Here is a 27,135-nt window from a genome sequence, read left to right on the forward strand (position 1 = left end):
GGAAACATTTCAGGAGGAGGTTATATGAACACAAGATACGTAGAAAGGATCAGAAGGATCAGGAACCCTGAGAATGTGATGGAATAAGAGGAGAAAGATGGAGAGGTAGAAAAGGAAAGCCAATTGGGATAGGATTCCTGAGTACCTAATTAAAAGAATTCAATATCAATAGAAAAAAATTTTCAAAAAGGAAGGAGAAATAAGTATTTGTGTACCATACTTTGCACTCTAGGACAGCTAGTTGTCAACTCCTAAGTGATCAAGATTTTTCTGGTAATAGACTGTGCCTGCATTAACTCCCAGATGTGGTGGAAGTTAACAAGGAGATACATACACACACACACACACACATTCACACATACACATGATTAATGATTAGAAGGAAATGGACTAAGATTACTTGCCTCTAGTAGAGAGTTTATGAATGACTATAATTTTCCTCTTTGTATTATATTAATGATAATAATTTTTACAAGCTAAAACAGAAATTGCCAGAACACATATTTTGCTCAATTGTTCTATATTCCACCATTGGGTTTATTACTATAAATCATTTGCTACTGTAGCTATTTGCTATGTTTGTGTCTTTTTTTCTTAGTTCTAAGGATGCCTGAGGTCTGAATATTCTATAGACACAGTCTGAATGTAAGCAGATTACAGAGGGACTTGTGTTGACTCATTAAATCCATGCTTGGTTTAAAGTGCAGTTTAGGTTATGCTTGAACAGGGACAAAGGGGGAGAGAGAGAGAGTAGAGAAAATTCAAATTCATTTAAATAATGCTGCACTTGAGGAAAAGGCAAGGTTTTGAGCTGATTTTCTGGTTTCTTTCTATAAATGCACTCATGCATTCAACAAATTTACTGAACTCTGGCACTGCTAAGGGCTGCAGGGTAAAACAGAGCATAGATTTCAGCGGACTTAGAGAATATATAAAGTATATCTTCAGCACTTGCTGTTCAGTGTACCTTGAATCATTTTTTTTCCTAACACAGTCCAATAATCTTTTGGAAACATGTCCTACCCTTCCACTCTTATTCATTCCAGATGCTATAAGAGGGACTGAGCCTTCTTTAGGGATGAGCATATGACCTAACCCTGGTTGGTAAGAGAAACACCCCTAACACATACAAGAAATGGTAATTGTTTCAAGACCAGTGTGTAATCCAAACCAGCCATTAACAGGGACTCCTAAATGTATTAGATAAGGTAATACTAACTGCTACTAGAGACAGTTGCAAAATGTGGAATGATTTATATAAACTAAAGTTTATTCCTTACACAAGTAAAATCCAAAATGGGTGTTCCTGATCATTGGCTGGATCTTCCCAAAGCAGTGAGTCAGGGACTCAGGCTCTATGTCCTGGCTCCACCATCTTTAATATTTGGTATCCAAAGTCATCATCACGGGGGCCTCAACCTGGCATTAAGAAGGGAAGGAGCATGAAGAATTGCCTGTAGAGACAATTGCCTGTAGAAGGATTTTATGGGCTAGCCTGGAAGTGACACATTTTACCTCTGCTCACCTAGACTCTCTGAGTGGGGAAAGTAAATTCAATAGAATATAAGCTCAATAAAGGCAGGAATTATGGTACATCTTATTAAGAGCTATAGCCTAAGAGCCTACAACAGTGCCTGGCACATAATAACCACCCAATAAACATTTTTAAATAGATGAAAGAGTACAAAATAGAAAAAATAAATCACTAGCTACTTTGAAATCAGGAAAATATAGCTACCATGTTACATTCATTCTTTAATTTCTTCAGTGATAAAGTTAGACAATTACAGAAATGATACTGAATATTGAAAAGCTAAGTTACCTAAGAAATATTTATGTAGGAAAAACAGGTAAGGAGTAGAACTCAATATAACATGACACTAGAAATAAACAAACGACACTCATTAAATCTGCTTAGCTCACTGAAATCAAATAATGACAGATATTTTATCAATAAAAGAAACCAGTGAAATACTCTAATTCTGGGGCTCCCAAATCTTTCTGCAAATCAGAATATTCTGAGAACATTTAAAAATACAAATTTCTGGACTTTGCCTAGAACTAGGCAAATTGATATTTCGGGCTTAGGGCCTAGGGGAGAGGTATGATGGCAAGGAATCTGTATCTTTATCTCCTCCTGGTGATTCTGATGATGAGCCAGTTTTGGGAATTCTATGTTTTATATACTTTCTTAGTTTTACAGATAAGAAAACCAATACCCAAAGGTAAACCTGGCTTGTGTGAGAAAGGATAGCATTTTACCATCACCAGGATCAGAACTCAAGAGTTCAGATCCACCTACTGTTCTCCCCACTGTCAAGCTCTGGGTCAGCGCCCAGAACACTCAGATCCTACTTTCTGCTGGACAGGAAACTCTCTGCTGCTGCTGCTGCTGAGTCGCTTCAGTCATGTCCAACTCTGTGCGACCCCATAGACGGCAGCCCACCAGGCTCCCCCGTCCCTGGGATTCTCCAGGCAAGAACACTGGAGTGGGTTGCCATTTCCTTCTCCAATGCATGAAAGTGAAAAGTGAAAGTGAAGTCATTCAGTCATGTCTGACTCTTCGCAACCCCATGGACTGCAGCCTACCAGGCTCCTCCATCCATGGGATTTTCCAGGCAAGAGAACTGGAATGGGGTGCCATTGCCTTCTCCTGGAAACTCTCTAGGAGCTGATAAATACAATTCCTGTGATCCATTCAATCTATCCATTCTCTAGAGTTTAAACAAAGTGGGTAAGAACCACAGCTGTGATGACACAAAAAGGATCTCTTAGATTCCCTACAGAATTCAATATTCTAATTTCTAAAGTTAGCAATTAAACTAGGGCCACAGCTTCTGAATGGAAAGCTGGAACCATAAGAATGTACCTGTGTACCTGCCATGTTTCCACAACAGAAAACAATTCCCAAAACAAATGAAGTTCTTGTATATATTCCCTGATGACATCCCTCTTCCCACCATAGAGATACCTGCTACTCTCAAATTAGAGAAACTACCAAATATGCAAGGTTAAAAAAAATTATTTTTAAAAAACAAGTGAAGTAGGAATCTCAAATAATCCTATTCAACATGTCCACATGCTAGGAGCAAGGCTTAGGGTTCGAGGTGAAGCTGAAATGTGATGACAGTTATAGCCCTGCCCTGACTTGAGCATTCACAGTGTGAAAACGTGCCCCTCATTTATCCATGTACTCATTCGCTCTCCTTGTTGGCTCAGTCCTACTGTTGTCACCGTGGATCAAACTAGAGTATAGGGACAGTACAGGGACCCTGAGAATCTTGGAATTCTATGTTTCAGGGCATGGACGTCTGAGCCAAACACTCAGGAGCTATCAAGTGCACGGAAGTAATTAAAAATCAACTCTGTCTCACCACCAGTACTTCATGACTCTTTCCCACCACTGTGTCTATAAAAGCAACAAAACAGACTTTGTGGTCTTTTATTTTGAGATTCTAAATGGAATATTGTAGTTTCTCTGTACTCTACATAAACAAATGCAAAACAAATAAATTGGTGGAGGCCTCTTTATCTAGAGATTGGGTGTTCTGTTTTCCTCAAACATTATTTATTAACTGCATCAAGTAGAGGACTGTCTTCGTGTAATTAAAATGCATCTGAGTTTTCTAAGAAATGCTATTTATTCTGAAAGGAAAGAACCTGACACGAAAGCACTAAATTAAATGCTTATATATAGCTCAACAGCAAAAACAAAAGGCAGCAGGATTGTGACTTTGTAACTGCCTTATTCTTTAGAAATTAGCATTTAATGTAGAAAAAAGATGAGGTTTGCCATAGCTAATTCTACTGTAGATATTTAATTCACCATGCCATTATCAATTATCTCATTGGAGGCTGTTCAGGTATTTCTTGTCACATTTTAACTGCTGAAATGTTCAGTTCTATCTTCTGTTCCTTGATTTACAGCCTAATTTATTTGCCATAAAAACACATGTGTTCATGCATTTATTCGCTTCACTAAGAGCCTTAGAACCATTTGTCTGAGCTCATTTCACCCTTCTCTATAATTCAAAAAGCCCTTGGATAAACTAAGGAAGAACTCCTCCCAAAGTTTTGTATTTATGAACCACACCTGAGACTCTATCCTAATCAGTCCAAAGCCATTCATATAGATGAATTTTTCTATTTCTTTGAGATTCCAATATGATTTCTGCTTCATCACTTACCATTTGCTACATAGAACCAGCATACTATCATATGTGCTCTGTTGTAATATTCTCTACATTTCACATCTGCAGATTTTTTGGTCCCAAATAAATTTTATATGCCTTGAGGAACAGAATCATTTCTCTGACCACTTTTCAAACTTAGCTGAGGGTCAGATACATCATACATACTAAACAAACATCTACTGATTGACTTTAAAGGCTGCATATTTATCTAACTATTTGCTCATTGAACAATTACTTATTGTATTAAGACCCAGCCTTTATTCCAGATCACAGTTTCTCAAACATCACGTGAATCAACTGTTTTTTTTTTTTAATAAGGATATTGATACAAGAGATCTAAGTTAGAGAACAAGATGGCAGAGAAGTAGGCAGACATGGAGTATATCTCTCTCCACGGATACATCAGGAATACACCTTCAGACACAGAGGGACATTCAGAACACCAGCTGAGAGATGACAGGAGTACCTGACCAGAGGAAAAGAATATATAGAACCACACAAAACTCGGTAGGACAAAGGAACTAGGGAGGGACACAGGAGTGTTAGTAGGACTGGACCTGCCCTTGGTGGATGGGGGAACTGAAGCAGGGATCTGATCCCCACATCTGGGCAACTGTCTGAGTCAAGAGGAGAAACATTTAATGCTGACAGTGAAACAGCTGATCTGTGGCAGCCTAAATGGAATGAGAATCAGACAGTCCTTGTCACAGCCATACATACCCCGGACAGGAAGGAGGGTCTCCTGGAAGATGAAGTGGCTTGGAGCTGGTGTTTGGGGAGTGTGGAGTGACCCCAGGGTGATGGCTGCTGTTGACTGTGGAGAGACAGATCGAGGGGAGGGGAGGAGAGAGATTGTGATGGGAAATGCCTGTGGAGGAAAGCTGGGCAGCCATGGAAGCAAGGCAATACTGATAAGTTATGTATAGGGGGTGGAGCGATCACCATAGCCTCTTTCTCCCCACACACCAGCATTGGCAGGTGAACAACAGAGAGGCTGGCCCATAAAATGCCTGACACACTGAACTACAGAGCAGGACCCTAGCCAGGGATAGACCACATCTTGGGTCCCAAATCAAACCAGTAAATTTAAGGAAATTGAAATTGTACCAGGCATCTTCCCTGGCCACAAGGCTATGAGATTAGATATCAATTACAAGAAAAAAAAAAAAAAACCTGTAAGAAACACAAATACATGGAGGTTAAACAACACATTTCTATATAACCAACAGGTTACTGAAGAAATCAAAAGAGAAATCAAAAAATTTCTAGAAACAAATGACAGTGAAAACAAGACAACTCAAAACCTATAGAATGCAACAAAAGTAGTTCTAAGAGGGAAGTTTATAGCAATACAATCCTACCTCAAGAAACAAGAAAAACATCGAATAGAAAACCTAACTTTACACCTAAAACAACTGGAAAAAGAAGAATAAAAAAATGCCAAAATTAGTAGAAGGAAAGAAATCATAAAGATCCAAGCAGAAATAAATGAAAAAGAAATGAAAGAAATAATAGTAAAGATTAATAAAACTAAAAGCTGATTTTTTCAGAAGATAAACAAAATTGACAAGCCTTTAGCTAGACTCATCAAGGAAAAAAAAAAGAGAAGAATCAAATCAACAAAATTAGAAATGAAAACGGAGTGGTTACAACAGACAATAAAGAAACACAAAGGATTATAAGAGACTATTATGAACAACTATAAACTGTGGAAAACTCTGAGAGAGATGGGAATACCAGACCACCTGCCCTGCCTCTTGAGAAACCTGTATGCAGGTCAGGAAGCAACAGTTAGAACTGGACATGGAACAACAGACTGGTTCCAAATAGGAAAAGGAGTACGTCAGGGCTGTATATTGTCACCCTGCTTATTTAACTTATATGTAGAGTACATCATGAGAAATGCTGGGCTGGAAGAAACACAAGCTGGAATCAAGATTGCTGGGAGAAATATCAATACCCTCAGATATGCAGATGACACCACCCTTATGGCAGAAAGTGAAGAGGAGCTAAAAAGCCTCTTGATGAAAGTGAAAGAGGAGAGCGAAAAAGTTGGCTTAAAGCTCAACATTCAGAAAACGAAGATCATGGCATCCGGGCCCATCACTTCATGGGAATTAGATGGGGAAACAGTAGAAACAGTGTCAGACTTTATTTTTTAGAGCTCCAAAATCACTGCAGATGATGACTGCAGCCATGAAATTAAAAGACGCTTACTCCTTGGAAGAAAAGTTATGACCAACCTAGATAGTATATTCAAAAGCAGAGACATTACTTGGCCGAATAACGTCCGTCTAGTCAAGGCTATGGTTTTTCCTGTGGTCATGTATGGATGTGAGAGTTGGACTGTGAAGAAGGCTGAGCGCCGAAGAATTGATGCTTTTGAACTGTGGTGTCGGAGAAGACTCTTGAGGGTCCCTTGGACTGCAAGAAGATCCAACCAGTCCATTCTGAAGGAGATCAACCCTGGGATTTCTTTGGAAGGAATAATGCTAAAGCTGAAGCTCCAGTACTTTGGCCACCTCATGCGAAGAGTTGACTCATTGGAAAAGACTCTGATGCTGGGAAAGATTGGGGGCAGGAGAAGGGGATGACAGAGGATGAGATGGCTGGATGGCATCACAGACTTGATGGACGTGAGTCTGAGTGAACTCCAGGAGATGGTGATGGACAGGGACGCCTGGTGTGCTGCGATTCACGGGGTTGCAAAGAGTCAGACACGACTGAGCAACTGAACTGAACTGAACTGATGGCAATAAAATGGATAACCTGGAAGAAATGGACAGATTCTCAGAAAAGTTCAATCTTTCAAGACTAAACCAGGAAGAAATAGAAATTATGAACAAACCAATTACAAGCACTGAAATTGAAGCTGTGATCAAGTTCAGTTCAGTCACTCAGTTGTGTCCGACTCTTTGTGACCCCATGGACTGCAGCACGCCAGGCATCCCTGTCCATCATCAACTCCCGAAGTTTACCCAAACTCATATCCATTAAGTCAGTGATGCCATCCAACCATCTCATCCTCTGCTCTCCCCTTCTCCTCCTGCCTTCAATTTTTCCCAGCATCAGGGTCTTTCCCAATGAGTCAGCTCTTCGTATCAGGTGGCCAAATTAATGGAGTTTCAGCTTCAACATCAGTCCTTTCAGTGAACACCCAGGACTGATTTCCTTTAGGATGGACTGGTTGGATCTTCTTGCAGTCCAAGGGATTCTCAAGAGTCTTCTCAAGAGTCTTCTCCAACACCACAGTTCAAAAGCATCAATTCTTCGGCGCTCAGCTTTCTTCACAGTCCAACTCTCACATCCATACATGACTACTGGAAAAACCATAGCTTTGACTAGACGGACCTTTGTTGGCAAAGTAATGCCTCTGCATTTTAATATGCTGTCTAGGTTGGTCATAACTTTTCTTCCAAGGAGTAAGCATCTTATTTCATGGCTGCAGTCATTATCTGCAGTGATTTTGGAGCCCTCAAAAAAATAGTCAGCCACTGTTTCCCCATCTATTTGCCTCAAAATGATGGGACTTGGATGCCATAATCTTAGTTTTCTGAATGTTGAACTTTAAGCCAACTTTTTCATTCTCCTCTTTCACTTTCATCAAGAGACTCTTTAGTTCTTCTTCATTTTCTGCCTTAAGGCTGGTGTCTTCTGCATATCTGAGGTTATTGATATTTCTCCTGGCAATCTTGATTCCAGCTTGTGCTTCCTCCAGCCCAGTGTTTCTCATGATGTACTCTGCATATAAGTTAAATAAGCAGGGTGACAATATATAGCCTTGGCATACTCCTTTTCCTATTTGGAACCAGTCTGTTGTTCCATGTCCAGTTCTAACTGTTGCTTCCTGACCTGCATACAGGTTTCTCAAGAGGCAGGTCAGGTGGTCTGGTGCCGGGGTCCAGCCCCCGCAGGATCCAGGGAAACCCAAAGGAGAAACGGTGTTGGCGATTGCGATTGATTTAGAGAGAGAGAGATAGTTAAGAATGTTGTAGATATGAAAATAGAGGAGAGAAAGAGGCTGATATTCCTTGGTTTACATAGCAAACCAATAAAACTTCAAGACAAGAAGTTTACCCTGTTCACGGAGGCCACAGGTGCCCTCCTGGTCTCCTGAGGGAGTGAAGACGCAGAACGTCTTCCCGTTCAGGTCTTAGAAACCCGGGAAGATAAGTGAAAGCAGGGAGCCCCCATGCTCCAAGGGATCAGCCTGAAAAAGAGAGGGAGAGAGAGGGAGAGAGAGAGAGAGAGCGAGAGAAAGAGAGAGGGAAGAAAAAACATGGGGTGACCAAGCTTCTGCGAGGCCCAAAAGCTTTATTTTTCAAAAGGTACTTTTATACTTTGCCTTATACATAGAGGGAAATGAAAGATGCAAGGTCATACAGAGTCAGCCCAAACATTCCAGCAGTTTCGCCCTTATCGAAACCAGGATTTTTCTGCATATCTTTTCCACAAAAGATGTTGTGTACAATATCTTCTGGCCTTGGAGGCCGGTGAACATTTTATGACCCTCTTTTGATAAAGGCTGCTCAACCAGAAAACTTATTTTCCCTCAAAGTGTTTTTTCTTTATATTTGTAATCTATGTCAACCTCAGAAAATGCCAAACAGAGTTACATTTTTCACAGAGCAAAGGTGCAGTGAGTTACAAGAAAGAACCAATTAGCTCAAAAGTCTGATATGGTTAAATTCAAGGCTACACGTGTTTTTCTTGCATTCTCACTATGTTAACTAATACATTCCCAGGTGCACAGTGGACAAGAGATATGGGAACTTAGCAACAAGCATTGGCCCAGTAATGAAATCCTACATCAGCACTAGCATTACTCTAATAACTTTTAACTCTTTCAAAGGCTCTATGTTTTAGGCTTTCTGTGCCTCTCACAGTTGGGAGGCTGTAAATAATCACATGCATAGCTGTAAGAGTCTGGATATACCTGCGGAGCAAGCTAGAATGCTAACAGAGGGGGTTTGATTTGAAATATTTCTCTCGTGTCCAGGAGACTTATTAGCTATAGCCCTAAGTTGATTTTATCCAGAGAAAGGTGGTCAGGGTTAGCTCCCTGTTAATGTCAGGGGAGTTGGTGAAAGTCATGAAACAGTAAAACAGACAGATTCTGGTTTGGGGGTAGATGCTCGAGAAAGCCTAGGGAGCCCCTTGAGTTCTGAAGCCTTGCTTAACAGTTTCTTCCACATGACCTTGTCATGGGTGGGATCTCCCATGGTGGCTCCCGGCAGTCTGGTATTCCCATCTCTTTCAAAATTTTCCAGTTTGTTGTGAGGCACACAGGCAAAGGCTTTGGCATAGTCAATAAAGCAGAAACAGATGTTTTCCTGGAACTCTCTTGCTTTTTCGATGATCCAGTGGATGTTGGCAATTTGATCTCTGGTTCCTCTGCCTTTTCTCAATCCAGCTTGAACATCTGGAATTTCATGGTTCACGTATTGCTGAAGCCTAGCTTGGAGAAGTTTGAGCATTACTTTGCTAGTGTGTGAGATTAGTTCAACTGTGTGGTAGTTTGAGCATTCTTTGGCATTGCCTTTCTATGGGATTAAAATGAAAACTGACCTTTTCCAGTCCTGTGGCCACTGTTGAGTTTTCCAAATTTGCTGGCATATTGAGTGTAGCACTTTCAAAATTCTCCCAAAACAGAAAAGCCCAGGACCAGATGGCTTCACAGGAGAATTCTGTCAAACATTTAAAGAAGAGCTAATGCCTATCTTAAAACTCTTTCAAAAAATTGCAGAGGAAGGAACACTTCCTAACTCATTCCAGGAGACCACCATCACCCTGATACCAAAACCAGACAAATCAACACATAAAAAAAGAAAACTAAAGGCCAGTATCAGTGATGAACATAGATGCAAGAATCCTCAACAAAATTTTAGCAAATAGAATTCAGCAACACATCAAAAAGCTCATACACCATGATCAAGTTGGGTTTATTCCAGGAATGTAAAGATTCTTCAATATATGCAAATCAAGGTGATACACCATATTAACAAACTGAAAGATAAAAACCATATGATCATCTCAATAGAAGAAGAAATAGCCTTTGACAAAATTCAGCACCCATTTATGATTTATGATTAAAACTCTTCAAATAATGGGCATAGAAGGAACCTACCTCAACTTAGTAAAGGCCATATATGATAAGCCTGCAGCAAACATTATTCTCAATGGTGAAAAACTGAAAGCATTCCCCCTAAGGTCAGGAACAAGAAAAGGGTGTCCACTTTCACCACTATTATTCAACATAGTTCTGGAAGTCCTGGCTACAGAAATCAGAGAAGAAAAAGAAATAAAAGGAATCCAGATTGGAAAAGAAGAAGTAAAGCAAAGCTCTTACTGTTTGCAGATGACATGATACTGTACATAGAAAATCCTAAAGATTGTATCAGAAAATTACTAGAGCTAATCAGTGAATTTAGCAAAGTTGTAGGATACAAGTCAATACATAGAAATCACTTGCATTTCTATATGCTAACAATGAAAAATCAGAAAGAGAAATTAAATAATCAATTGTATTCACCATTGCAACAAAAATAATTAAATATCTAGAAATAAACTTACCTAAAGAGACAAAAGAACTGTACAGAGAAAACTATAAGACACTAATGAATTAAATCAAAGACAACATGAACAGATGGAGAGATTTCTATGCACCTGAGCAGGAAGAATCATTATTGTGAAAATTACTATACTACCAAAAGCAATCAACAGATTCAATGTGATCCCTATCAAATTACCAAAGGCATTTTTCACAGAACTAGAAAAAAAATTCCACAATTCATATGGAAACACAAAGACCCCGAATAGCCAAAGCTTTCCTGAGAAAGAATAATGGAACTGGAGGAATCAACCTTCCTGACTTCAGATTATACTGCAAAGCTATAGTCATCAAGACAGTATGTTATGGCACAAAAACGGAAATACAGACCAATGGAACAAGATAGAAAGCCCATATATAAACCCATGTACCTATGGGTACTGTATTTTTTACAAAGGAGGCAAAATATACAATGGGGCAAAGACAGCTCCTTCAATAAATGGTGCTGGGAAAACAGGACAACTGCATGAAAAATAATGAAATTAGAACACTTCTTCACACCATACACAAAAATAAACTCAAAATGGACTAAAGACCTAAATGTAAGACCAGAAACTATAAAACTCTTAGAGGAAAACATAGGCAGAACACTAGATGACATAAATCAAACCAAGATCCTCTATGACCCACCTCCTAGAGTAACAGAAATAGAAACAAAAGTAAACAAATGGGATCTGATTAAACTTAAGAGCTTTTGCACAGCAAAGGAAACTATAAGCAAGGTGAAAAGACAATCCTCAGAATGGGAAAAAAATAATAGCAAATGAAACAACTGACAAAAGATTAATTTGCAAAATATACAAGCAGCTCATACAACTCAGTACCAGAAAAACAAACAACCCAAACAAAAAGTGAGGAAAAGACTTAAATAGACACTTCTCCAAAGAAAGGAGTCAGTTCTTCGCATCAGGTGGCCAAAGTATTGGAGTTTCAGCTTCAGTCAGCATCAGTCCTTTCAATGAATATTCAGGACTGATTTCCTTTAGGATGGACTGGTTGGATCTCCTTGCAGCCCAAGGGACTCTCAAGAGTCTTCTCCAACACCACAGTTCAAAAGCATCAATTCTTCAGCACTCAGCTTTCTTTGCAGTCCAACTCTCACATCCATACTTGACTACTGGAAAAACCGTAGCTTTGACTAGATGGATCTTTGTTGGCAAAGAAAGTCTCTGCTTTTTAATATGCTGTCCAGGTTGGTCACAGGTTTTCTTCCAAGGACCAAGTGTCTTTTAATTTCATGGCTGCAGTCACTATCTGCAGTAATTTTGGAGCCCAAAAAAATAGTCAGCCACTGTTTGCATTGTTTGCCCATCTCTTTGCCATGAAGTGATGGGACTGGATTCCTTGATCTTAGTTTCCTGAATGTTGAGTCTTAAGCCAACTTTTTCATTCTCCTCTCTCACTTTCATCAAGAGGCTCTTTAGTTCTTCTTCGCTTTCTGCCATAAGTGTGGTGTCGTCTGCATATTTGAGGTTATTGATATTTCTCCCGGCAATCTTGATTCCAGCTTGTGCTTCATCCAGCCTAGCATTTCACATGATGTATTCTGTATATAAGTTAAATACGCAGGGTGACAATATGCAGCCTTGACATACTCCTTTCCCAATTTGGCACCAGTCTGTGGTTCTGTGTCCAGTTCTAATTGTTGCTTCTTGACCTGCATACAGATTTCTCAGGATGCAGGTCAGGTGGTCTGGTATTCCCATTTCTTTAAGAATTTTCCACAGTTTATTGTGATCCACACAGTCAAAGGCTTTGGCATAGTCAATAAAGCAGATGTTCTCTGGAACTCTTTTGCTTTTTCGATGATCCAGTGGATGTTGGTGATTTGATCTCTGGTTCCTCTGGCTTTTGTAAACCAGCTTGAACATCTAGAAGTTCATGATTCACCTACTGTTGAAGCCTGCCTTAGAGAATTTTGAGCATTACTTTGCTAACGTGTGAGATGAGTGCAACTGTGCAGTAGTTTGAGCATTCTTTGGCTTTGCCTTTCTTTGGGATTGCAATGAAAACAGACCTTTTCCAGTCCTGGGGCCACTGCTGAATTTTCCAAATTTGCTGGCATATTGAGTGCAACACTTTCACAGCATCATCTTTTAGGATTTGAAATAGCTCAACTGGAATTCCATTGCCTCCACTAGCTTTGTTCATAGTGATGTTTCCTAAGGCTCACTTGACTTCATATTCTAGGATATCTGGCTTTAGGTGAGTGATCACACCATCGTGGTTATCTGTGTCATGAAAATCTTTTTTGTATAGTTCTTCTGTGTATTCTTGCCACCTCTTCTTAATACCTTCTGCTTCTATTAGGTCCATACCATTTCTGTCCATAATTGTGCCCTTCTTTGCATGAAATGTTCCCTTGGAAATGGAATATTACTCAGTTCTAAAATGGAATGCATTTGAGTCAGGTCTGATGAGGTGGATGAACATAGAACCTACTAACAGCGTGAAGTTAGTCAGAAAGAGAAAGATAAATAACATATTCTAACACATATATATGGAATCTAGAAAAATGGTACTGAAAAAATTATTTACAAGGCAGCAATGTAGAAACAGATGTAGAGAATAGTCTTATGGAGGAGAGGGTGAGATGTATGGAAAGAGTAACATGGAAACTTACATTACCACATGTACAATAGATAGCCAACAGGAATTTGATATATGGCTCAGGAAACTCAAACAAGAGCTCTGTATTAAACTAGAGGGATGGGATGGGGTGGGAGACAGGAGGGAGGTTCAAAAGGGAGGGCATATATGTATATCTGTGGCTGATTCATATTGAGGTTTGACAAAACAACAAAATTCTGTAAAGCAATTATCCTTCAATAAAAAAATTAATTTTAAAAAAAGAGGTCTATGTTAGAGCCTGAGATGCTACATTTACAACAAGGCCCCAGGCAATGCTGATATTAGTGGTCAGTGAACATATTCTGAACAGCAAGGACCTAGACTAGGAGTTAGAAGACATTTCCTGTAAAGGGTCAGATAATAAATGTTTTAGATTTGTTTGGCCATATGCTCTCTGTCACAGCTAGTCAACTCTGCCTTTGCAGTGCAAAAATAGCCATAGATAATAAGTAAATAAATTGGCATGGCTGTGTTCCAATAAAATTTTATTTAGAAAAATAAGTGTCTAGCCAGAACTGGCTGACAGGTTGTAGCTTGCTTATCCCTGGCCTAGACAATGAGGCTACAGAGGACACAGACCTTTCCCTTATGAAGTTCAAGTAGAGAATATCTAAAAGTATTTAAATTTTAAAGTTTTAGTAAAATAAAATATAGATATTTTAAGTGTCAGACCTCTTAATCTTGTCAGGTAATTAATTTGCTGCTGGTTAACGGCCCACTGGATATGCATTAGCTTTGATTGATCTCTCTCAGATTTCACTAGACTACCAAAAGAATATTGATAATTTTCCAGTATATCTTTCCATGATGCAACTAATCAAGCCAATTTCAGGTAAGCATACATTATTCTTTCTTTCTGTTATTGTATTGTTATTATTTTCCTTTTGTTTTTAAAGATGAATACACTTGACTCACTCCTCTCTAGGGAGCAGGTTTATACGGCTGATTAACATTTTGCCTTTTCTACTGGTCTAGGATGTGTCCCGACTTGATGGACATGAGTTTGAGTGAACTCCAGGAGTTGGTGATGGACAGGGAGGCCTGGTGTGCTGTGATTCACGGGGTCGCAAAGAGTCAGATGCAACTGACCAACTGAACTGAACTGAAGATATGTCCAAGAAATGCATTCACACTGTGATTGTCTTGTTTTTCCTTTATTTTCTGTCTTTTACATTATTCCCAGCCTGTTCTTTATCCTTCCCTTCTTAGTTCTGAAAATCTGCTAAGTAAGAGTCAATATGTATACATACCTCCTTATTTCATTAGTATGGTTGATCTCCTGAAAACAATCAATTATATAGATGGCCAAATTAACCTGAAGAAATAACTGCATAGTATAGACAATGTTCTAATCACTGGAGATGATCCTAGAAATTCAGTATTGATCCTTTTTGTATTCATATGTTTCTCTCTCTCTCAAGTTAACAGATAATTATTGAGCATAAACCATGTCTTAAGTCCCACAGGAAAAAAGAAACGAGGTGAAATACGTGATACTAAGTGTCCCAGCATTCTGGGTTCCATCTTTCATTTCCAAATGACCATGATTTGCTGCCATGTGACTAATTAAAGTCCAGGCCCTCCTCACATGCTTTGGATGATCCCTATAAAAGTTTTCATTGTCCCCGTTGTTTCTCACTTCTTGTGACTAACTTCTACATCCAACTTTTTCTCTCATCACTCAGGCCATCTGATAATTGTCACCATATGATTCGGGTTTTTTTGGACAAAGCATTTCCTTTAATTCTTCAAGGACCACTAATATTCAGTTGAAGAAAGACTGAACACCCTATATTAAGTGTTCCTATGTTTAGTCCAGTACTCATAACTTTATTTTTCAGAAGTTCTCCTTGCCTGCATCTTTTCAGACATACCTCTGCTTTCAGGAGCCCAAATGGCACTCACTTTTCTGTAACCAATTTTCATGTAAATCAATGCATTTCCTCTCCCATCTTCTTCAAGTCTCCTTCTCACTCTGCTCAGTAGGAATCCAAAGTCAACTACTATTATAAGCACGTCCTTCTCCAGGGAGGACAGCACTTCCGTTGACCCTGAAGAACAGTTTAGCTTCTCATTGTCTCTACTCTGTTCCTAGAAGAGCCTATGAAATCAGCTTTAGCAAAATCAAACATCTCTTAAAGCGTTTTTTCCCCAAACTAGTTTTCCTTTTCCATGAATGAAATCTTTATCACTTCCTGGTGAGAATTAAAACAGCTTCAGGCTGCTTGCAAAAGAGTGATTTAATTTCTTTAGTATTTTTTGTTACCTACCACATAACCAAAGAGGAAACTAATTAAAACCATAACAATATGTGTTTTTTTAAAAATTGAGATCATAGAGAAGGGCTACTTCTCCCTGGGGGAAGAGAATGAGAAACTAAGTGAACAAAAAACAGCAAAATATGTGTTCTTGTACTTGACATGCTAGGTTGGTCTCAGTCAAGGAGATTGATTCCTTGATGTGTGTTGGGATAGGGGTGGGGGCAGCTTGGGGACTGATTCTTACTTTTTATGTTCAGATGACTACTGGTAGCTCAGCTGGTAAGGAATCCTCCTGAATGCAGAAGACACCAGTTTGATCCCAGGGTCAGGAAGATCCCCTGGAGATGGGAATGGCTACCCACTCCAGTATTCTTGCCTGGAGAATTCCACAGACAGAGGAGCCTGGCAGGCTACAGTCCATGGGGTGGCAAAGAGTCAGATATGACTGAGCAACTTTCACTATCACAAAAATTGGAGGACTATAAAGGGGCCTTTATAATTTCAGAGCTGGAAGTTTGACCTAGAATATACACATGTGCTATGAAAATTCAAGGGCACTTATAAAAACAAAGCCACACACTAGAAGTGTGCAGGCCTTTCAGGTCATCTTCTATCAGTTACTGACTCTCAGGAGAGTCATGCAATGTGCTTCAGTCCCCATGGAGAAGATCACAAGTCCTTCCTAATGAGCCCTGGATGCTGTCAGACCACGGATCATAGTATCTTAGGGTACTGGAGGCATCAGGGGTTCTGAAAACCACTGATACAAAAGTCCTCATTATTATAGATACAAACTATGACACCAAAGTGACTTTTCCCTGATTGGTAGCAGATCAAAGGCTAGAATCTAGGTATTCTTCTAACATGTGCCTTCTTCCCACTACTTGCATTTCCAGTAGTATGGGCCTAGAAGGGTGCCACCCTGGAGGTCTCCTCAATTTCAAAACTTCCGATGATTCAACCAAGCCCCTCTGAAGACAAAAATGAGATGTGCTGGGTACTCAGAATGAGTCACCTACAGCTTACCATCACATTAGCACTTGGGACAGCATGTATGTATATTCACAGAAGTAGCCTAAAATACAACTGACTCATCTAGACTGGGCAGACATGCCATGAATTATTATAGACCAGGATTTTTTATCCTCAGCACCGTTGACATTTTGAGCAGGATAATTCTTTGTTGCAAAGGCCTTTTCTGTGCACTGGAAGACATTCAGCAGTACCCCTCCATTCACCTACCACATATGAACAGCAACCACCTTCCTACCCCTCTGCTTATTTCCAGACATTTGCCAGTTGTCTTCTGGAAGACACCACTGGACCCTCTGAGTGGGGAACCACTGTTATAGACTACATCAAAAAAATGGCTCCCCATGTATCATCCAAACAACCTATTGATAGGGCAAGCTGAATTTATTGCTTAGGGAGGTCAGGCAGAACCCCAACTTTCAAAGCTGTGACTGTCTCTCAGAGGAAAGGTGATGCTAGAATTCACTGGGAATTGGAAATCTGATTTACAGCGGGGCTTTCGATGCCCCACTATTCTAGATTCTAGAGACTGGACTAGAATCATGATGCAACAGTCCAAGAATAGTGAAAACAGCAAGAATCTGAGTCCTGTGAATGTTTTGACTTGAAGAATTTAAAGAATCTTAGGGTACAGACCATCAGTTGAAAAGTTGATAGGCCTTTTGGGATGTTGCTGCAGTGAACAATCAAACCATTTGCATGAAAAGGAGAGTTGTGGAAAAACAAAGCATGCTAATGAACACAGAGAAACAGTAAAGTGATGTCAGTGTGGAGAGTTGGGTGTGGTTTTGGTTCTTAGGGCCCAGACTGAGTGTGTGGGTGGTTTAGGTTTTCAACTGTCACCCTTAGAAAGGTTAGTGTTCTATCATGGTCCTCAAGATTTTCAAAAATATCTTTAATTGGTCCTAAAAGATACCAAAAGATCCTTCTGCCCCTGCATAGTATATATTCCTCACAGGTGCATTAGAATGCCGTGGTATTTTATTGAGGTTTAGACACTGGAGGAGAGTGTGTACTGAGCTTCATACTTGCCTATTTCTAGTCTTCCAGGTATAAATCATCTTGTATGCATTACCCACATTTCCAGACTCCATAGCTTTGTTGTCATAAGGATATAGGCTTTTCATGGAGTCGTTAATTTTTTAGTTAAATGAATGTTTTAATTTTAATTATACTCAAAAATCAATGCCCTAAATCTAGCTCTGATGTCCCTGGTTCTCTAGACCCTGGCTCCTAGCATTCTGATTCAGATTCCTGCCAAAAATATTCTAAAGATGCCACAGCTTTTCTGCTCCATCCTACTTAAAGGTATGCGATTCCTTCAGTGATACTGTGGAGAAGAGTGTTAGATCCAGGCTCCGCAGATAGAGAGCCCTCAGTTTAAAGCCCACTCTACCACACAGCTCATATGTTACCATAACTTGTTTACTTGAGAGATCTTATCTGTAAAACGGGGAAAATAATACAAACTTTTTATTTGGCTGCACTGGGTCTTAGTTGTGGTATGTGGGATCTAGTTCCCTGACCAGGGATAGAACCCTGCATTGGGAGCATGGAATCTTAACCACTGGACCACCAAAGAAGTCCCTATAAACTCTTTGATAGAGGTTTTGCAAGGATAGAATATATTCAGTGTTTATAAAATATATATGAAGTATTAAAGTGGACATCTGTTGACCTGAGCCTATCCAGCATCTATTTAACCTATTTTTGCCAATAAATCCCATATTTTTATTCTGGAGAATCACTCATCCTTCATTCCTAGTTCATAAATTTCTGGTAGATTTTTAACCACTTCTTTCAGGGGTAAAGCATAACAACTAGGTATAAATGAATCTTCTCATTCTACCATATTCTTTACTTGCTTCAGGAACCAACACAAAGATCAAAACTAGGCCAAAGAGCTCATCAGAGTCAACCCCTACATTTAGAGCTTTCTAAATGTAGAAAAGTGGCATTTGTCATTGGGTTCACATCAAAGATATGAAGCTGAGTTGCCTCAGCTATCCCAGTCTTCAACCATACTGTCCCCAGTACAGCCTGCGATGGACCTTGTTAGATCATTTCAGTCCTTTAGTCCAATGGTCTGATATTCATTCTGCCCATAGCTTTTTAGTTTTGTGAGCAGCAAATTCCTTGTTTCATTACTCTTACTTGCAAATTACAAGAATCATAGCTGATACAAGTGCCTGGTAAATAGTTCTTAATAAATGATTTTACTATTATTACCTATAATGATAGATTTTCTTATATTTACCAAGGCCTCTACCTTCAATTAGAATAACCTTTATGTAAATATCCAGAAGAAAATGTGCTGGGTCACAGAGGGAAAATTGCTGTTATTGATGGTTTCTTAGCTATAGACAGATACTTGCTGGCTGCAGGGCAAGGAGAAGGGAAGTAAAAATTACTTATTCTTTCTGTACTAAAACATGCTTTGGAAAGGGAATTTGTCTTGCCAGATACAAAACCACCAAAGATTTAATCAGATGATTCTGCTTTCTGGAAATGTCAAAAGTGTAAGAATCATGTGTTTATAACCTCTCAAATGAAAGCAGTGCTTATTAACTGCATTATTGATCTGTGCCTTTTCAGCTTCCGAGTCTTATAACAGAAATAAGAGAATCATTCACAGTTTCTTACGTAATAAATCCATCAATGTCCTTGATATGGAATCCCATTTTGGAAACAGTTAAAAAGAAGCTTGAGAACCAACTTCACTTTATTAGTGGATTCATTTGCTAATTCTTTGCCTCATTCTTTTTCTTGATTCTCTCACCTAGCTTCCAGGTGCATTTGGTAGTTGTTCTTTAGTAAGACTCACAGATTGTAAAGAAATTCCAGAAAAGCAAGAGTCTAGGTATGGATAGGGCAGTGGATGGAAAAGCGGATATCAGAAACAGATTAAGCTAGATACATTTGTTAAACTGACTTCAGCAAAGAAACCAAGTTACTCACTGTCTGTTACCAACAATGTGCTAATGGAATAATGAGAGACAGAAACTTTCCAGATATTAAATACAGACTGGCTCACTCTTCAAATTAAACGGCAGGATGTGTCTTAGGTAACACTTTTTCCTAAACACAGTAACCTGTGTCTTAGGTTTCACTTAAAATGAAACAAACTAGCAATTCCAGAATTCAGACAGGGCTGAGGAGACCTTAGGATGCAAAGAAGGACAGAACTGCAATATTCTAAATTTTCCTGAAAGAAAACAGGAAGTCATCCTGTATTTCACCCAGCTTGCAGGACAGTACCATCTGTAAGAAGAGATAGCAATGCTCTGCCAACCACCATGGCCTTGATGACAGACTCCTGTATTTACAATTGAGGAATGACTCTGGATTCTCCATGGGATGAATTGCCAAAATAAAGCCATCTTTTACAGGAACATGTCTTTTGTCCTCAGTCATAGAACAGAGTCCTCAGATATTTCCTTCAATATTAATATGTTTCTAGAAGCGTCTAGTTTCTAAATAACTTGAAATTGCTCTTTTAAAATGACCAAGTCATGAGAAAATAGTATTGAAACATACACTGCCATATGTAAAACAGATAGCCAGTGGGAATTTGCTGTATGATGCAGGGAACACAAAGCCTGTGCTCTGTGACAACCTAGAAGGGTGGGATGGGGATGGAGCTGAGGAGGGAGGTTTAAGAGGGAGGGGACATGTGTATGCCTGTGACTGATTCATGTTAATGCATGGCAGATACCATCACAATATTATAAATAATTATCCTTCAATTAAAAATAAAATTTAAACTAAAAAATAAAAATTATTAAGTCAAAAGCATATTATAAGCCATAAAAAAAGAACAAAATTGTGCCATTTCCAGAGATATGGATGGACCTAGAGGCTGTCATACAGAGTGAAGTAAGTCAGCAAGATAAAAACAAATATTGTAAATGTTTTATCTAGAATCTAGAAAAATAGTACAGATGATCTTATTTACAAAGAGAAATAGAGACAAAGACATAGAGAACAAATGTATAAATAACAATGGGGAAAGGGAGGTGGTAGGATGAATTGGGAGATTGGGATTGACGTAATAGTGTACAAACGTCAATCCCATATTATACATGGGCTTCCCATGTGGCACTAGTGGTAAAGAACCTGCCTACCAACGCAGGAGACCTAAGAAACATGGGTTCAATCCCTGGGTCGGGAAGACACCCTGGAGAAGGGCATGGCAACCCATGCCAGTATTCTTGCCTGGAGGGCTACAGTCCATGGGGTAGCAAAGAGTCAGACACAAAGTGACTTAGCACACACACTATTATATATAAAATAGATAGCTAATGAGAACCTACTGTGTAGCACAGGGAACTCTACTCAATGTTCTGTGGTGACCTAAGTGGGAAGGAAACCTGAAAAAAAGGGAATGTATGTATGTATATGACTGATTCACTTTGCTATACGGCAGAAACTGACCCAGCAATATAAAGCAACTATACTCCAAAAAAAGCACATTATGAAAGGGTAGGATGACATTTCCTGAAAAGTCTATAAATCTTAAGGCTCAGATCATAGCTTTGAATTATTCAATGAATTCTCAGTTCTAAGAGTTAACATGTCTTTGTCCAGGGATTTTATCTGTATGTGTATGTGTGTGTATGTCATATTGTGATACATAATAATAAATTGTCATGAAGGGGAAAGTGTCCACCTCTACCTTTCTTGAGTTCTTGTGGGTAGACTAACACACAAGACATATTAACAAGATAAAAGCCAATTTAAGTTTTTCTGATTATAAAATGAAGCTCAGAGAGTAACCAGAAGCAGGCAGCTCTTATACCTTTTTACACAAAGAAACAAATTTATAAGGATTTGACAGGACAAAGAAACTTAGGTTTGAGTGCCTAATTAGTAAGAAATTTAAGCAAGGTTTGGGCTTGGATAGTAAATTAGAAATGAAGTAACAAGGTTCGTTTACACAGTAAGTCCTCTACATATGAATGAAATCCGTAGAGAAAGCATTCCTAAATCCAATTCGTTCTTAAGTCCAACAATGTCAGCCTAGGTACCCAACCAACACAATTGACTATACAGTACATTACTATAATAGGTTTATAATACTTTTCATACAAATAATATATAAAAAAAAACAAAAAATAAAGAAAACCTTTTTAATCTTACAGTACAATACACAAAAGCACAGCCACTTATAGAGATGCATGCATGTGACAATGTGCACCAGATACATGAATGAACAAGTGACTGGCCGTGTGAACACACATTCACATCTTTGGAAGTTGACCACTTGAGGGTTCATATGTTTGGAAATTACTGTGTAGGCTTGTAGGCCTGAATTCCCTGTCTCTGGTAATAAGGGTGTCCTTCTACCTCCAGAAGTCTGGAGAGCACCTTTCACATGGGAGATTCAGTTCCTGCTCTCAGAGTCAGTGTCTCTCTGTGCCACTTTGGTATATTGCAGGGCAGCCAGCCCTGAGCACCAAAATACATATTTGGTCTTTGTCCAATTTTTGGCATAGGGATCCTAAAAAGCTTGAAATTTCCTAAGGGCTGAAAACAATAAAGACGTCTCTGTTATGTTAATTAGGTGACTAGGATAGGAATTGATGGCCAGTGGAACCAGCTATGTGATTAGAAGATTAGAACTTTGATTCTCATTCTCTGATCCAGAACCTCAAGGGAGGAGAGACGGACTAGAAGATTGAATTCTGTCACCAATGGCCAAAGATTTAATCAATCATCCCTCTAAATAATGCCTCCAATAAGGATATAAAGCTCCTCAACCCCACAAAGACTGGGTTAAGAGAGCTTCTAGGTTGAGAAACAAGCAGAGGTGATGAAAGAATGACTCTCGGGGAGGTCAGGAAATTCTGCACCATCTCCCCACACATTGCCCTGTGCATCTCTCCCATCTGCCTGTTCCCAAGTTGTATCTTTCTTTAGTAAATCTGCAATCCAGAAAGTAAGACATATCTCTGAGTTCTGGGAGCCACTCTAGCTAATCAAATCTGAGGAGGAGGTCATGGGAATCTTTATCTATAGCCAGTTAGTTAGATGTACAGGTGACAACCTGAATTTGCAACTGGCATCCTGAGTTGAAGGAGAGCACTAGAACCTCCAATCAATAGTAGGTTAGTCAAAAGGACAGGTAGCACCTTGTCTTGCCACCTGCATCTGAAGTGTGTGGGGCGGGGGGCGGGGGGGAAGGCAAGTGAGCAGTCCTGTAGGTCTGAACTCAACCTGTTGAATGTGATGCTATCTTCAAGTAGACAGTGTCAGAATTAATTTAAATTCTCAGATACTCTACTGGTCTGGTAGTGTGGGAGAACCCTCCTCCCATGTTGGAGTTGATACTAGAACACTTTTAAGGTGTGTCCAAACAATATGATATCCTCAGTTCAGTTCAGTCGCTCAGTCGTGTCCGACTCTTTGAGACCCCATGAACTGCAGCACACCAGGCCTCCCTGTCCATTACCAAATCCCAGAGTTCACTCAAACTCACATCCATCGAGTCGGTGATGCCATCCAGCCATCTGTTGTCTCCTTCTCCTCCTACCCCAATCCCTCCCAGCATCAGACACTTATTTTAAGAATAAATATAAAAGGCAAGTTAGTTAATATAGTAAGTTTGGGAGAAATTCTATCTGGGTACAATCTTGTATCTAAATAGTTTTTGGTGTGGGAGAAGCTTTTAAAAATACAAGAATACTGGCTGCCATTTGAATATACAAATATTGATAATTATAGGTACCATGGTTCCAACAGAAGATAACTTAAAGATAATTTATATTTGAATTTGCATTTACTTAATGTAAAAATGTACCTGGTTACTCTAAGTCTGTGCCTTATTGAGCTCAAAAAACTGAAGAAGAAAAAAGAAAAATCTATCTGCTATGCTAAATTAGCAGAGTTTCTACTTAATAAATAATCTACTCATAGATAATCAGTAAGCAATTTTATACATTATTTAGCACATCAGGAGATTTGAATATAGACTCTTAAAAAATCTAATATGTGCTCCATTAAAAGGCATAGCTTCAACTACATTGGGACTAAATTAGTGTAATTTTTAGGGGGAAAACATAAGTATTCTATTAATTTCCTTTATGATTATAAGTCCCTTGAATTTAAAACTCTGATAATTTCATCACACGGGAAAAAACCAACTAGCAAGCATTAAAAGTTATTTAAACATAAAACTGAACATCCATATACATAGAGTTTGGACTTCTGCATTTGTAGCAGATCAATTAGCATTAAATACAAACAAACTGTCTGATTTAGCCTCCTAAATACCATAAGCTATAAAATGTATTATTTGAATATACTGCTAGTTCTGAAGTTTTAAAAGGTTTATTAACATTTTATATTATTCACTGTGAACTAAAGTAGCAGGACCAATTGTTTATATGGAACAAAGTCCTTAAAGTGATTCATGTTCAGAGCAACTGCTTTAAGATAGCACTAAAAAAACACAACACTCTAATATTCAGATGTTAATACTTCCTGAGGAATGTTTCCATAACATCTCAAAGCTTCACCTCATTAGACTTGAACCTCATGCAATGAATCTGGTTTTATTTCCAAGTTATCTTTCCTGTGTGACACAAAACTATTATGCTGGGCACTGTTCCTTCATCTGTTTTTCTTTCACACTATTACTTGATTTCAAATTAGGATCATCTACAGTAGAAGCTTCTTGGGCAAATTATAGTTTTCTTGTTTTTTTCCCTGTTCACTTGTTAGCAATGAAGGAAATAAATTATCAACTTTCTGAAGAGCAGATATTCACCAATAAGTGGCCAAAGCTTAGCCTCTGCAGAAACTGGGTCAGTGAAAGAGTGACAAAGGGCAACATATGAATTTGTAACAAGTACTATGTAGGCCTCACTTCAGTTCTGAGAGTTTTTTTTTTCTTTCTTTTTTTCCAATTTCGCAGAGTCTCAGGTCACTATCCTTCAAAGCAATCATCTTTCAATTGCTTATCATTTATCTGAAAATAAACTTTCTATTTATTAAGGTCATACAGAATCCAAGGGCTTAGACCTAGACCCAAACCAAACCCAAACAAATCTGGGCTCCAATGCATCAAGTACTAAAATCCATCAAGTTACCTAAGAGTTTAGCTTCAGTTTCACTGTCTACAAAATGGGAATAAGATGGTACTTTCCTCATAAGATTATTGTAAATGTTAAATATGATATTGTATGTAAAGCCCCATGCCTGTCATATGATAGGCACTCAATAAATTTATTTCAGTAAGTGCACATTGTCAATGAATTTTTTTTTAATTTTACATCATTACAAATCACAACTCTATTTTTTACTGTATGGTATTATGTACTTGGTTTGAAGGATGGCAAATATACATTAATTTGAATAGTATAGGCTACCAATACTGTTGCCAAAATAATAGTCATAAAATACATTGAAAACCAAAATAAAATGGATGTTGGATTATTTCCCTTTTTTATTAGCTAGTTATTGTTCCAGTACCACTGCCACAGTGACTACTTAACCATATTTTCTATAGACATTTCGGGAGATGCCAACTAGGGGGAGAGGATCCAGATTGCCATTGCAGCCCCAGCTCCATCTTATCAATACTTCACAGGTTTGAAAGGGTGTAGAGTGGCTCAGATGGCAAAGAATCTTGCCTGCAATGCAGGAGACCCAGGTTCTATCTCTGGGTCAGGTAGATTCCTTGGAGAAGGGAATGGCAACCCACTCCAATATTCTTGGAGTTGTGTCTTTTGAGGTGGATGCACAGGACATAAACACAGCTCCCTGGGCTCTGTACCAACCCACCAACATGGTGGCCGTAAGTGGCAGCTAATGCCATTTGTTGCTATATGCCTATGGCTCACTGTATCAGGGTGGACAATGACTTAAACTGCACCAACCAATAAAAACCACATCTTTGGGAATTTCTCATTGGAGCTGACAGAGTTAAGTGTCTTGCTTCATCATCTGAATTAAAGAAATGGAGACTCAGACACTGGGAGCCTCCCTCATTTATAGAGCAAAGCAAAGGAAGCTTTCCAGAGAAGGAAGGAAAAAAGATGTATAAGTAAGCTGAGAGGATGCTGCTCTTTGTTTATGAGGTGTCCAGGTGTATTTCTTGCCACTCAAGGGGGACCAACAGCATTTCTTGCTTTGGTTTGGTAAAGCAACTCAGAGTCAGAATAACTACCTTTTTGCCTAATTTAAGTACGTTTTTGTTTGGCTTTATTAAATTAGACATAAACAGTACAACTGTTCTTGTCATTTCCCTTTCTCCACTAATTCACAAGGTTGACTGCTTCTTTAAGGGGTTTTAATTTTTTCAGTCTCAGTAAATTATGCTTTGTGCCCACATAAAAAGTGCAATGGTTGTTCTTTCAAAATAGAACAGAAAAAATGTGAATATATTTGTGTTTGTATATATGTGAGTGTGTGTGGTAGCCACAGTAGGGAAGGGTATAAAAAATAACACAAAATGCATTGAAATTGTTTACATTATTTTGTGGGTTTGGAGAACACATACCATAAGAGAAAATGATATAGGTAACCCACAAATTCACAGACTGTTTTCAATATGACATCACATTTATTGCAGAAGATTCTCACAATGACCCTCGGAAGGAGGTTTATAAGACTAATGAGACATTAGGAAGGCACATGACTAATTCAAGATCACACACCAAGCAATTATTTCATCTTTTGATGTGACTATAGGATATACAACTTTGAAGGCTTAGTATTTCTTTCCTTTCTTGTTTTTTCTGTATTTCCCAAAATGTACTCCATATTATACAAGTTCTTTGGGGTATTCTATGGTCCAGTAAATTTGGAAATGCTAAATAACCTCTCATAGAAACTGACATTATACATTCATATTATATGTAGTCCATAAAGAAGTGCATTCAATTCTGTTGACTCCAGTGTTTAATTAACACATTTTCCAAGGAATCATTTTAAAGCATTATAAATTTAAGTGTTAACAGTTGATTAAAGATTAGGAAATGTTGACTAGTACATTGCATATTTTTCTGTGTATAACTCATATTTCTTTTGGATATATCTTCTTATTGCTAAAATATTAAAATATATTAAAGCATAAATATATAAAAATCAGTTAAAATCCCATTAACCTGGGCAAATCACTATCAACATTCTATTGATGATACTATCATATGTTTCTATCCACATCTATGTGGTTTTGCATAAATCAGGTACCATCACAGGATGATTCCTCACGACTATCCCCACCTCTTCTGTCTTCCTCTAACTTCATCTGCAGCAATATATACCCCTAAGTAACCAGTGTTTAAAAATCTGATGCGCATCCATCCATAATTGGATAGATGAGGAAAGAGAGAGCAGAAGAGCAGAAAGGGAGACGGTTTCTTGGCATTGATTATATTATGATAATGGAGTCATAGTATATACA

The sequence above is a fragment of the Capricornis sumatraensis genome, chromosome 10 (assembly GCF_032405125.1).
Source record: "Capricornis sumatraensis isolate serow.1 chromosome 10, serow.2, whole genome shotgun sequence".
NCBI classification, from domain to species: Eukaryota; Metazoa; Chordata; class Mammalia; order Artiodactyla; family Bovidae; genus Capricornis; species Capricornis sumatraensis.